Here is a 14,135-nt window from a genome sequence, read left to right as displayed (position 1 = left end):
CCCACAAATGACCCAATTTTGGAAACTACACCCCCAAAGAACTTATCTAGATTTGTGGTGAGAACTTTGAACCCCCAGGTGTTTCACTAAAGTTTATAGTGCCCGGGCATGAAAATTAAAAAATCTCATTTTTTTCCACAAACATGATCTTTTAGCTCCCAATTTTTTATTTTCCCAAGGGTAACAGTTGAAATTGTACCACAAAAGTTGTTGCCAATTTGTCCTGAGTACTCTGATACCCCATACATGGGAGAAAACTACTGTATGGGCACACATCGGGGCTCGGAAGAGAAGTAGTGACGTTTTGGAATGCAGACTTTGATGGAATGGTCTGCAAGGCGTCATGTCGCGTAAGAAAAGCCCCTGAGGTGCCTAAACAGTGGAAACCCCTACAAGTGACCCTATTTTGGAAACTACACCCACCAAGGAACTAGATGTGTGGTGAGCACTTTGAACCCGCATGTGCTTCACAGAAGTTTATAACTTAGAACCGTAAAAATAAAAAATCATATTTTTTCCACAAAAATATCTTTTTGCCTTCAATTAGAAGAAATTAGACACCAAGAGTTATTGTGCAATTTGTCCTGAGTACACTGGTACACCATTTGTGGGGGTAAACCACTATTTGGGCACATGGCAGTGCTCAGACGGTAAGGAGCACCAGATTTTACTGTTATGGTTTGCAGGTCCCATGACCCACTGGGAGAGCCCATGAGGTGCCAAAACAGCAGAATCCCCAATAAGTGACCCCATTTTATGAATTATACCTCTCAATGAATTCATCTAGGGGTGCAGTGATCATATTGACACCATGGGTGTGTCACAGAATTTTATACTATTGGGCAGCCATGCGGAGAGACTCGGGAGGAATGGAGCGCTATTTGCCTATTCAAGTGAATAACTGTGCACATGTCAGTGTGTTTCCACGGACTGTGTGTCCATGGGCAAAACACGCTGACATGCCCATTTTTTAATGTCAGCATGGGTCAAAAAACATCCAGCACACGTGCATACGCATAACACACATGGATGCCTTCAATGTGACACGCATCGGTGTCGGGGAAGAAGCATTACAGTAAGCGCTGTTCCCTGACATCGGGTGCTGAACATGGCTCTCATCATTCTCCCCTGCTCTGCCGGCGATCAGCACAAGCAGGGGAGAATGATTCTCCCTGCTTGTGCCGATCCTCGGCAGAGCAGGGGAGAATGATGACAGCCGTCAGTCTCCCCTGCTTGTGCTGATCGCTGGCAGATCAGGGGAGAATGATGAGAGCTGTGTTCAGCACGCGGCGCCGGGGAACAGCGCTTACTGTAATGCTTCTTCCCTGGTGCCAGTCCTTATGGTACTGATGCGGCACATGCATGCCACACGTGTGCTGCAAGTATTACACACGTGGACACTAACATATCCGATACCGGAAATATCAGGACCTATGAAAGAGGCGTTATAGCAGGTTTTTATGATTGGCTGCTGACACGCATTAAGAGATGCTTTTTATTGCAAAAAATAGTTTTTGCATCAGCATAGTTTGAAATCTAAATTTTTTCCTTTTTTTTAGCCCACATAGTCATGTGAGGTCTTGTTTTTTGCGGGACGAGTTGACGTTTTTATTGATACCAATTTCGGGCACATGACTTTTTTTTATCTCTCTTTATTCCGATTTTTGGAAGGCAGAATGAACATAAACCAGCAAATCAAGAATTTCTTTTGGGGGTGCTTTTACTATTCTGCATGTGGTAAAATTGATAAAGCAGTTTTATTCTTTGGGTTAGTATGATTACAGCGATACGTCATTTATATCATTTTTTTATGTTTTGGTGCTTTTATAAAATAAAAACTATTTTATATAAAAAAAATATTTTGCATCGCTTTATTCTGAGAGCTATAACTTTTTTATTTTCCATTAATGGAGCTGTATGGGGACTTGTTTTTGCATGACAAGATGACATTTTCAGCGGTACCATGTTAATTTACATCTGTCTATTTGATTGCATGTTGTTCCGCTTTTTGTTCGATGGTATGATGATAAAGCATTTTTTTTTGCCTTGTTTTTTTTTTCTCTTTAATGGTGTTCACTAAAGGGGTTAACTAGTGGGACAGTTTTATAGGTCGGGTTATTACGGACGCAGGGATACCAAATATGTGTACTTTTATTGTTTAGATTTTTTTTAATGCAAATATTTATTTATTGATAGAATAATATAGATTTTTTATTATTATTTTTTTAACCCCTTAAGCCTCAAGGGTGGTTTGCATGTTAATGACCGGGCCAATTTTTACAATTCTGACCTCTCCTTTTATGAGGTTATAACTCTAGAACGCTTCAACGGATCCTGACGATTCTGACAGTGTTTTGACGTATTGTACTTCATGATAGTGGTAAAATTTCTTCGATAAAACTTGTGTTTATTTGTGAAAAAAAGGAAATTTGGCAAAAATTTTGAAATTTTGCAATTTTCCAAATTTGAATTTTTATACCCTTAAATCACAAAGATATGTCAGACAAAATACTTAATAAGTAACATTTCCCACATGTCTGCTTTACATCAGCACAATTTTAGAACCAAAATTTTTTTTGTTAGGGAGTTATAAGGGTTAAAAGTTGACCAGCAATTTCTCATTTTTACAACACCATTTTTTTAGGGACCATATCTCATTTGAAGTCATTTTGAGGGGTCTATATGATAGAAAATAACAAACTGTGACACGATTCTAAAAACCTCATGGTGCTCAAAACCACATTCAAAAAGGTAATTAACCCTTCAGGTGTTTCACAGGAATTTTTAGAATGTTTAAATAAAATGAACATTTAACTTTTTTTCACATAAAATTTAATTCAGCTCCAATTTGATTTATTTTACCAAGGGTAACAGGAGAAAATGGACCCCAAAGTTGTTGTACAATTTGTCCTGAGTACGCTGATATCCCATATGTGGGGGTAAACCATTGTTTGGGCGCTAACCAAAAGGAAAAGAAGCCACAATATAATCTGCACACCACCAATAAGTTATATGAAACAAAAGACAATTTTATTGGTAACAAAGGTAATTTAAAAACAGTTAAAAATACACAGAACAACTCCCCCATGAGGCCTGTCCAAAACAATATCTCATAAATGGTATAGATAACACATGGTGCCTGACACAAGTACACAAAATATAAAGGCACAGCTGGGTTTAATCCATACAAATGTATACACCACCTGTTATTCCATCCCAGTAGGGAAATCCAAGTCCCGGCTACAAGCCTAATAATATAGATAACCCATGGGAGAAAATATAGAAGATAATAAGATATCAGTCCCTACTGAAGGATGGATAGAGCATGGCCATTGCCCCTAATAAGGCTGTCAAATAAACAAAAAACAAAAAAACCCCAACAGCGTGCGTAGAGAACCCAAAAAGGAACCTATAGTAAGGAGGGTAACTCCGGCAACCAATGCATGGATCAGGACCGCAGGGTGGGAGAACCCAACGCGTATCGCGGTTACAACGACCGCTTCGTCAGGGGTGATAGCTTACCGAATAAAACCTCCGTCTTTATATCCTAAATAGAGCGGCCATCAGTGCGCACCGGTGTATGTGACTACCTCCGAACCGGAAGTAAAGAAACTGGAACCCGCATGGAGGAATGTCAGCGGCGCGATGTACTCGCGCTTGCGCACACGATAGAAGAAACCAAGTGAGGGCAGACGTCTCTGCCCATACTGTTCCAGTGCGCACGCGCCGGAACTATAGCCGGCGGTCCGCATCGGAGCAGAGAGAACAAGAAGGGGAATCGCCTACAGAGGCGTGTGATAATATGAGGTGACAGTGTACTACGGGAAGAAGAGAACAGGAAGGGATATGGCCGACCTAAATCCTAATACTAAAGGAAAAACATATAATTAGCACAATAATCTTATACAATAAGAAATAACAAAAAACACCCAATGACAAAAATAAATATAAAAGGAAATAAACATAAACATGAAAATGAAAATAAATATAACGATAACATAAACAAAAAACACTAACCAATCACCAAACAAAACCCTTATAAACGATAACCATAATACAAAATACACAAATAACCAAGAATATAATATAAAAATACCCATATAACATAGCCTGCCACCCATGGTAGAAATTGCCAACCCTCCATAGACCTAATAGTCCATAAGATATCACTGGTGTCCCCAGAATAGTTCACAATGATAAAGATCCATTGGGAAAAGGGAAAAAATTCCCGCCGATCAATCCAATTCCACAAAAAAGTACGTCACAAGTCCCGATGTTATCCATTCCAGAAATAAATGCGGTATCCAGTATGTCCAAACATCGAAGTGAAACTTTGGGGGAGACCTTCTCAAGATAGCCATCCAACCAAAAAACCTCGTCAAAGAATCATCCGTCACGTAAGGATCAAACAAGAAGGAGTCCGATATAGAGATCATACAGGGAATGACTATCCCAGGAAGCCTGTAAAAAGGAGATCTTCATTAATGCCCTGAGGTGCTATAGACTTAAGCAGATAAATCCACCGAGACTCCAATTGTAGGAGCCGTTTATGCAAGGAACCACCCCTCCCAGAGCCCCTAACATGTTCCAAGCCAATAATCTTGGTGTTGGCATAGCTACCACCATGGTGAAGCAGGTAATGAGAGGCCACCGTGGTAAGAGTCTTACCCTTTCGGCTGTCCGCGGCCGCCATGTTAATAGTGGAGAAATGACCCTGCATTCTCCTGCGTAATTCCTGCGAAGTCTGACCTACATAAATGCAGGGACATGAGCATATTAGAGCATAAATGACGTGAGTGGTTTTACAGTTGATATACGATTTTATTCTATGTTGCACCTGATCTACCGGGTTGCAAAAAGAATCACGCGTCGGATGCATGTATGGACACATATTGCAATCCCCGCATGGAAATGAGCCTCTCAAAACAATACCCCGATTAAGTCTTCGTGTGGGTCTATTATAATGGCTTTGGGTAAGAATGTCCTTAAAATTAGGCGCCCTCCTAGCCGTTGTTAGTGGCCGCGCACTGACAACCTGAGATGTTTGAGTGTCAGTGGTCAAAATCCTCCAGTGGTTATTCAAAATCCTACTCACCTGAGACCATTGGGTGTGATATCCCGTGATGAATCGCGCATAGCTATCTGGTCTCCTCTTGTTGGTAACAAGTAAAGAATCTTGTGTCTGCTGTTTTGCCCTCTGATAAGCCCGAGAGATGCATTTTTTAGGATAATTCCTTGTTAGAAACCTTTTAGTCAGGTCCTGGGCTGTCGCCTTGAAGTCCGAATCCTGCGTACAGTTCCGTCTCGCCCTAAGAAATTGCCCAGTCGGAATTCCGTCCCTGGTGTGTTTCGGATGAAAACTCCGATATTCCAGCAGGCTATTGACAGCAGTGGGCTTCCGGTATAGACATGTAGATAGCATGCCGTCCTGACTCTTGACTTCCAGGTCCAAAAAATTAACTACAATGGAGGAGAAATGATGAGTCAAGAAAATATTGAAAGTATTATTGTTAAGGAACCCCAGAAACTGAAGACATTCCTCAGGAGAGCCAGACCAAATGAAAAATATATCGTCTATAAAGCGCGACCAATGTCGCACCCTGCTGTTAAAAATATCAGATGTATAGACGATAGTCGACTCCCACCACCCTAAAAAAAGATTAGCGAAGGCCGGGGCACACCTCGCCCCCATGGCCACACCAGATGTCTGCAAAAAATAAGTCCTGTCAAACAGAAAAAAATTGTGTCTCAAAGCAAAATTAAGCAAATCAACAATAAAAGAATCATGCATTCTATCTGAATTAATCTGTTGGTCAAGAAAGAACATGACTGCATGTATGCCGTCATCATGATTGATGTTTGAGTACAACGACTCAACGTCGCAGGTGACCATGAGCTCCCCTGGTTCTAGTGACACCCCTTTGTACATGCTGATAAAATGCGAAGAGTCTCTCGTATATGATGGCAATACCGCCACAAGCGGCTGCAGAAAAAAGTCGACATAGGTACAAGCCCTCTCACACAAGCTGCCAATGCTGGAGACTATCGGACGACCCGGAGGCTTGTTGGTACTCTTGTGGACTTTGGGTAACATGTAGAAAGTTGGCGTAACTGGTTGTTCTACCCAAATAAAGTCCCGCTCCTGAACATTGATGATCCCCAGTTCAAACGTCCTATCAATGAGTCTCCTCAGCTTGGTGGCATAAACCCCCGTGGGATCAGAGGGGAGCCTACGATAAAAGCGTGTATTTTTAACTGTTTTTAAATTACCTTTGTTACCAATAAAATTGTCTTTTGTTTCATATAACTTATTGGTGGTGTGCAGATTATATTGTGGCTTCTTTTCCTTTTGGTTAGATTGCTTTTGGCCACTTTACTGCACCCCCGTTTGATATTAGTGCATAGGTAGTATTTGTAGTGCGCCAGCATTTTTTCTGTGTACCATTGTTTGGGCGCATGGCAGAGCTCGGAAGGGAAGGAGGGCTATTTGACTTTTCAATGCAAAATTGACTGGAATTGAGATGGGACGCCATGTTGCATTTGGAGAGCCCATGATGTGCCTAAACATTGAAACACCCCACAAGTGACACCATTTTGGAAAGTAGACCCCCTAAGGAACTTATCTAGATGTGTGGTGAGCACTTTGACCCACCAAGTTCTTCACAGAAGTTTATAATGCAAAGCCGTAAAAATAAAAAATAATATTTTTCACAAAAATGATCTTTTCGCCCCCAATTTTTTATTTTCCCAAGGGTAAGAGAAGAAGATGGTCACCAAAAGTTGTTGTGCAATTTGTTCTGAGTACGCTGATACCTAAAATGTGGGGGTAAACCACTGTTTTGGCGCAAAGCAGAGCTCGGAAGGGAAGGAGCGCCGTTTGACTTTTCAATGAAAAATTGACAGGAATTGAGATGGGATGCCATGTTGTGTTTGGAGAGCCACTGATGTGCCTAACATTGAAACCCCCCAAAAGTAACACAATTTTGGAAACTAGACCCCCTAAGGAACTTACCTAGATGTGTTGTGAGAGCTTTGAACCCCCATGTATTTCGCTACAGTTTATAACGCAGAGCCATGAAAATAAAAATTATTTTTTTCAAACAAAAATTTTTTAGCCCCCAGTTTTGTATTTTCCCAAGGGTAACAGGAGAAATTGGACCCCAAAAGTTGTTGTCCAATTTGTTCTGAGTACGCTGATACCCCATACGTCGGGGGGAACCACCGTTTGGGCGCATGGCAGAGCTCGGAAGGGAAGGAGCACCATTTGGAATGCAGACTTAGATGGATTGGTCTGCAGGTGTCACATTGCGTTTGCAGAGCCCCTAATGTACGTAAAGAGTAGAAACCCCCCACAAGTGACCCCATATTAGAAACTAGACCCCTCAAGGAACTTATCTAGATGTGTTGTGAGAATTTTTAACCCCCAAGTGTTTCACTACAGTTTATAAGGCAGAGCCGTGAAAATAAAAAATATTTTTTTTCCCACAAAATGTTTTTTTGCCCCCAAATTTTAATTTTCTCAAGGGTAACAAGAGAAATTAAACACAAAAAGTTGTTGTCCAAATTGTCCTCAGTACGCTAATACCACATATGTTGGGGTAAACCCCTGTTTGGGCACGCGGGAGAGCTCAGAAGGGAAGGAGCACTGTTCTACTTTTTCAATGCAGAATTGGCTGGAATTGAGAAGCGACTCCATGTCGCATTTGGAGAGCCCCTGATGTGCCTAAGCAGTGGAAACCCCCAATTCTAACTGAAACCCTAACCCTAGCCCCAACCCTAACCGTAGCCCCAACCCTAGCCCTAACCGTCACCCTAATCCTAACCCTAGCCCTAACCCTAACCCTAGCCCTAATCCTAACCTAGCTGTAACCCTAACCCTAGCCCTAACCCTAGCCCTAGCCCTAACCCTAGCCCTAACCCCAGCCTTAACCCTACCCCTACCCCTAATCCTTCCCCTAACCCTAGCCCTAACCCTAACCCTACCCCTAGTGCTAACCCTAATCCTAACCTAGTCCTAACCCTAACCCCAACCCTAGCCCCAACCCTAGCCCTAACCCTAGCACTAACCCTAGCACTAACCCGGACTATATGGCGGTATAATGAAGATACACACATGGGTTAGCTTGACCCTGTATGAAAGAAGAGAACCTGTTGCATCACAGGGACGTGGTACCGCACAATGAGACTAAGCAAGGAGTCACAGAACTCAATCCCAATACTCGGGATTAGAGTTCGTCTAGACCACTTGCGCTCAGCACCGCTCCTGGGTAGAGAGTATAACTAAAATAGTAATTTTATGCACAAGAGTGCGAGCAGTGCCGCTCTGACGGACGCCACTAACCACCCAGACTTGGGTCATGGATGCACTCTAATAGCACACGGCACCGCACTGGTGGTCACAGCAATAGACGCTTTATTGTGTGTTTAGTACTGATGGCTCTGTCAGGCGCTAGATAGCAAACATCCACCTTACGCGAGCAGTCATACACAAGGGAGGGGATGATTAATGAGCGACTTTCACACATCAACACACACACGTTTTCAAGTATACACTAGCGCATGGCCGAGTGGCCAAGCAAACCTTTTATAGCGGCAGTGATACAAGACCTTCCAGATGGACCAATAGAAGCCACAACAGGACTGGAGCATGTGACCCCAACCTCCAATGGGAGGTTGTCCCGTGGGCACGCTCAGTATGTGAAAGCAGGACTTAGTCCCAGAAAGACCTGCTCGCTACTGAATATTGCTGGCTACAAGAAAAGAGCCTGGAAGGGCATTAGTAACCAGTCGTCCAGTATCAGCCTGAGCTAGACGCTGGGACCGACATCTCCGGTAAGCAGACTCCACTGCGGCTGGAGAAGAATGGGAGACAGCAGCAGAGATGGTTCAAGATTCCCCCAATGCAGAGGCAGGAACTCAGCACCTAACACTGAGGTGATGAAAACTATATCTCTGAGCTATAACAAATACTCGGAGATCACCCGAGCGTGCTCGGGAAAACTCGAGCAACGAGTATATTCGCTCATCACTAATTCTTACTTTTACACTTTGTCACACTATGGGACAGTCATTTTGTGCAAGCTGATCGCTTTTATAGCATGCAGATCTGCATGCTATAGAAAATGTCAACGCTGTAGATACTACACACTGACCTGAGAGACTTTCTGATCATCACTGCGCATGACAGGAAGTCTCTCAGCTCTGGAGACGCCGTGGGGTTTTCGATCCAAATGTACAGGGACTGTCAGCCCCTGTGCCGGCTCCAAAATGCTGCAATCATACCTGCATACCAGGATGGGGGTAGGGGACAATTATAAGGGTGGGGCCATGTATACCAGGACTGGGATGGGGGCCAATCATACCAGAATAGGATTGAGGCCATGCATGCTAGAATGAAATGGGGGCACTGCATACCAGGATAGGGATGGGGCTATGCATATTTGGATGATATGAGGGCCATGCATACTAGGATAGGTATGAGGGTGATCATTCCTGCCAGGATAGGGATGAGGGGGCCATGCACACCAGGATAGAGATGAAGGGGCCATGCACACCAGGATAGGGATGAAGGGGCCATGCACACCAGGATAGGGATGAGGGGGCCATGCATACCAGGATAGGGCTGAGAGATCTATGCATACCAAGCTAGGGTTGAGAGGGCCATGCAACCATGTTCCCCTCAAAAATTGATAATTTTTTAACACATTTTAAAAATCCTGAAAGTCTGTGGTATTAAACAGGCTGTTGGTTACCGAAAACAGAAAAGAATAGTGCCAGCTCACCATTTTAGTTTATAGGAGTCAAGCGTGCACAGAACCACGAGCTGACCACTCATGTTGGCAATTGCAGGAAAAAAAAGAAATGTTCCAGCTTTTGGTAAAATTTATCAATAGAGTTGAGCGACCTTGACCTTTTTAGAGTCGAGCCGGGTTTCGCGAAACCCGACTATCTCAAAAGTCGGGTAGAGTGAAATCGGCCGATTATGGCGAAAAGTCGGGATCGACCGAAACACGAAACCCAATGCAAGTCAATGGGGCAGCATAGTCGGCAGTGAGTGGGGGCCAGGAAAACACCTAGAGTGCCCATTTTAATGTCAAAACCATCCATTCTTCTTAATGAAGCTTGTCAAGCGTAATTTACCTTATAATAATTGGAAGGCATTTGAAATTGGGGGTCATTTGGCTAAAGTTGTGTGGGGTAGGGCTGGTTCAAGTAATTAGTGGGCCCAGGAAATCTGGACCACGTCACGGCAGTGGAGCAGGGAGAGGTAAGTATTTCAACTTTGCAAGTGCTGTGATCCTGAGCAAGCAGGGGGGGCCCACTTGTTGGCATTGGCACTGGCACAGGGCCCCTCAAAGTACAGCGGTGTGTTTGCACGGCGGGGGCGCCTCCCACCGGCAGCAACACTTTTGCGTACTATGAGAGGCCCTGTGCCAGTGACGTCGCCAACTAGTATTCCTCCCCCCACCTGATGAAGGAACCTGCACTTTCATCTGCACCTTCCTCTTTGTCCCCGTGTAAGGTGGTATGGTATGCGGGAAGAGCAACCTGACTTTCAGCAGGGTCACAATGTTGTTGTGTAGCATGCACGGGGAATGTTGCGTTATGGGTCAATGTACCAGCAGACTCATCTATCACTGGCTGGGCAATGGGCACGATGAAGTGGAAACACAGATATAGGCCCAAAGAATAAAGTGGGCTAAATGCAGTTCAAAATTGGTAACACAGGAATAACCAGGGGGCATTGCAGTGGAGGACAACTGGAATGAGAGGCTGACACAGAGAGTAGGGCCAAATCAGTAAGTAGTCGAAATGCAGTTCAAAATTGGCAACCGTAGTAAACAGGCGGCACAGCTTTGTTCAGTGGAGGAGAACAGCAAGGAGTGGCAGACACCGATAGTAGGCCCCAACCCAACTAGTAGGCCAAATGCAGTCTAACATTAACAACTACTTAACGAGAGCCTGAAAATGGAATTTCAGGACAGGAAACCAGGAGAACAGCAAGGAGTGGCAGACACCGATAGTAGGCCCCAAACCAACTAGTACGCCAAATGCAGTTGTTCCATTTAACCACAATTTAATGAGAGCCTGAAGATAGAAGCTCAGGAAAGGCAACCTGGGGAACACCTTGGAGTGTAACACACCATCTCTCTCCACCCCATACCCATTTTGTAGGCCTAATGCAGTGTACTTTTCTACAACTACTAAACGAGAGTCGGAAGACCGAAGCAATGGCAAGGAAACCTGGGGAACACCTTGGAGTGTAACACACCATCTCTCTCCACCCCATACCCAATTTGTAGGCCTAATGCAGTGTAGTTTCCAAGAACTACTAAACGAAAGCCGGAAGATCGAAGCTCAGGAAAGGCAACCTGGGGAACACCTTGGAGTGTAACACACCCTCTCTCTACACCCCATACCCAATTTGAAGGCCTAATGCAGTGTAGTTTCCAAGAACTACTAAACGAGAGCCGGAAGATCGAAGCTCAGGAAAGGCAACCTGGGGAACACCTTGGAGTGTAACACACCCTCTCTCTACACCCCATACCCAATTTGAAGGCCTAATGCAGCGTAGTTTCCAACAACTACTAAACGAGAGCCGGAAGATCGAAGCTCAGGAAAGGCAACCTGGGGAACACCTTGGAGTGTAACAAACCCTCTCTCTACACCCCATACCCAATTTGTAGGCCTAATGCAGCGTAGTTTCCGACAACTACTAAACGAGAGCATGAAGATCGAAGCTCAGGAAAGGCAACCTGGGGAACACCTTGGAGTGTAACACACCCTCTCTCTACACCCCATACCCAATTTGAAGGCCTAATGCAGTGTAGTTTCCAAGAACTACTAAACGAGAGCCGGAAGATCGAAGCTCAGGAAAGGCAACCTGGGGAACACCTTGGAGTGGAACACACCATCTCTCTACACCCCATACCCAATTTGAAGGCCTAATGCAGCGTAGTTTCCAACAACTACTAAACGAGAGCCGGAAGATCGAAGCTCAGGAAAGGCAACCTGGGGAACACCTTGGAGTGTAACACAACGTCTCTCTACACCAAGGAAGGGCTGATTCTTAGGAAGGAAGGCTGTTGGAAATAAGCATTGCGCGTCCGAGGGTGATTATATTCTTATTAGGTATATACTCACCCTCGGACGCGCCCTGCTTCTTTATTTGGAATGAATGTTTATTTGCAATGTGGTGTTGACTTTCTCTATTATTTTGGTAATTAATGATTTTATTATTTTCATTGTTTTGCATCTTCTCGGCAATAATATAAAGAACACGCGACAGGACAACACTCGGTGGATGCCATATCTGTGTTTTCAATTTAAAAAACCTTTCAGTTAACTACTTGCAGGAGAAAGTAATTGTAGCTGGTGGCCATTTTTAGTACTGTACCAGATTTTAGTTGTGTGTTTGTTTTTAATGTTAAAATGTCTGCATTTGATATCTCACCAGTATTTTCTTTTTTATAAGCAAAATACTTTTTTTTTTATTTTATGATGTTGGTTCAAGGGGTACACGGGCAGCAGTAGACAGGTCAGTGGAGGCCTAGTGGAAGGAGGGACCGCAGACAGGCTTCGAAGCCCTAACATAATAAATTGGGCTGCCTGTAGGCAATTTAAAATTGGTTCCAGGGGAACACGGGCAGCAGTAGACAGGTAAGTGGAGGCCTAGTGGAAGGAGGGACCGCAGACAGGCTTCGAAGGCCTAACATAATAAAATGGGCTGGCTGTAGGCAATTTAAAATTGGTTCCAGGGGAACACGGGCAGCAGTAGACAGGTCAGTGGAGGCCTAGTGGAAGGAGGGACCGCAGACAGGCTTCGAAGGCCTAACATAATAAAATGGGCTGGCTGTAGGCAATTTAAAATTGGTTCCAGGGGAACACGGGCAGCAGTAGACAGGTAAGTGGAGGCCTAGTGGAAGGAGGGACCGCAGACAGGCTTCGAAGGCCTAACATAATAAATTGGGCTGCCTGTAGGCAATTTAAAATTGGTTCCAGGGGAACACGGGCAGCAGTAGACAGGTAAGTGGAGGCCTAGTGGAAGGAGGGACCGCAGACAGGCTTCGAAGGCCTAACGTAATAAAATGGGCTGGCTGTAGGCAATTTACAATTGGTTCCATGGGAACACGGGCAGCAGTAGACAGGTCAGTGGAGGCCTAGTGGAAGGAGTGACGGCAGACAGGCATCAAAGGCCTAACATCATAACATTGGGCTGTTGGCAATTTAAAATTGGTTCCAGGGGTACACGGGCAACAGTGGTCTGGTCAGTGGAAGTCTAGTGGAAGGAGTGACGGCAGACAGGCATCAAAGGCCTTACATAATAACATTTGGCTGTTGGCAATTTAAAATTGGTTCCAGGGGTACACGGGCAACAGTGGTCTGGTCAGTGGAAGTCTAGTGGAAGGAGTGACGGCAGACAGGCTAAGAAGGCCTAACATAACAAAATTGGGCTGGCTGTAGGCAAGTTTAAATTGGTTCCAGGGGAACACGGCCAGCAGTGGCCTGGTCAGTGTAGTAGTTGTAGAAAGAACGGACCGCAGACAGGCTTCGAAGGGGGAACTGTCTTGTGGCCGGCGGTACAGGCCCAGGGCCCCTCATATTACAATGGTGTGTCTGACGTTGGGTGCGCACCACCACCGCCAGAGACACTTTATTGTACTATGAGGGACCCAGTGGCAGTGCCGTCGACCAAAAGCGGGCACACCCACCTCTTCAGACAAACTGCACTCTCACGGGTGCTGGCGCAAAGTGGCGATACCACGGCCCCGTGTGGGGAGTTTGGCCATTTTGTTAGGAGTAAACATGTCGTATGCTAGACAATCAGGTGCAGAAAATTACGAGATTGGAAAAGTCATTCAGAAGAGTCCACAGGCAAGACCTTTTCATAGGAAAGTTAGGTGTCAGCCGGGCAAGGTGGGGCAAAAGATTTCGAAATCCAGTTGTGGTTCATTTTAATGAAGGTTAGATCATCTACATTTTGGGTTGCCAGACGAGTCCTTTTTTCAGTTAGTATTGAACCTGCAGCACTGAATACTCTTTCTGATAGGACACTAGCTGCCAGGCAAGCAAGCTCCTGCAATGCATATTCTGCCAATTCTGGCCAGGTGTCTAATTTGGATGCCCAGTAATCA

At 44.7% G+C, this 14,135-nt stretch overlaps 1 protein-coding gene and 1 long non-coding RNA gene across 4 annotated transcripts in view; both read right to left on the bottom strand.

The window, feature by feature from the left end:
• The window catches only part of BANK1 (B cell scaffold protein with ankyrin repeats 1), a 1,115,425-nt gene that overhangs the window by 692,971 nt on the left and 408,319 nt on the right, over positions 1-14,135 (bottom strand). The gene's annotated exons all lie outside the window — the stretch shown is intronic.
• Positions 3,657-5,320, bottom strand: LOC138658230 (uncharacterized). Its single transcript, XR_011317403.1, has 3 exons — positions 5,096-5,320; positions 4,669-4,749; positions 3,657-4,461 (listed from the first exon to the last, which is right to left on the bottom strand). It is a non-coding gene; the product is annotated as an uncharacterized lncRNA (long non-coding RNA).

Source organism: Ranitomeya imitator, chromosome 1 (assembly GCF_032444005.1).
Source record: "Ranitomeya imitator isolate aRanImi1 chromosome 1, aRanImi1.pri, whole genome shotgun sequence".
NCBI lineage: Eukaryota > Metazoa > Chordata > Amphibia > Anura > Dendrobatidae > Ranitomeya > Ranitomeya imitator.
Note: the sequence above shows the minus strand (reverse complement) of the source record. Positions and strands in the feature narration are given on the sequence as shown.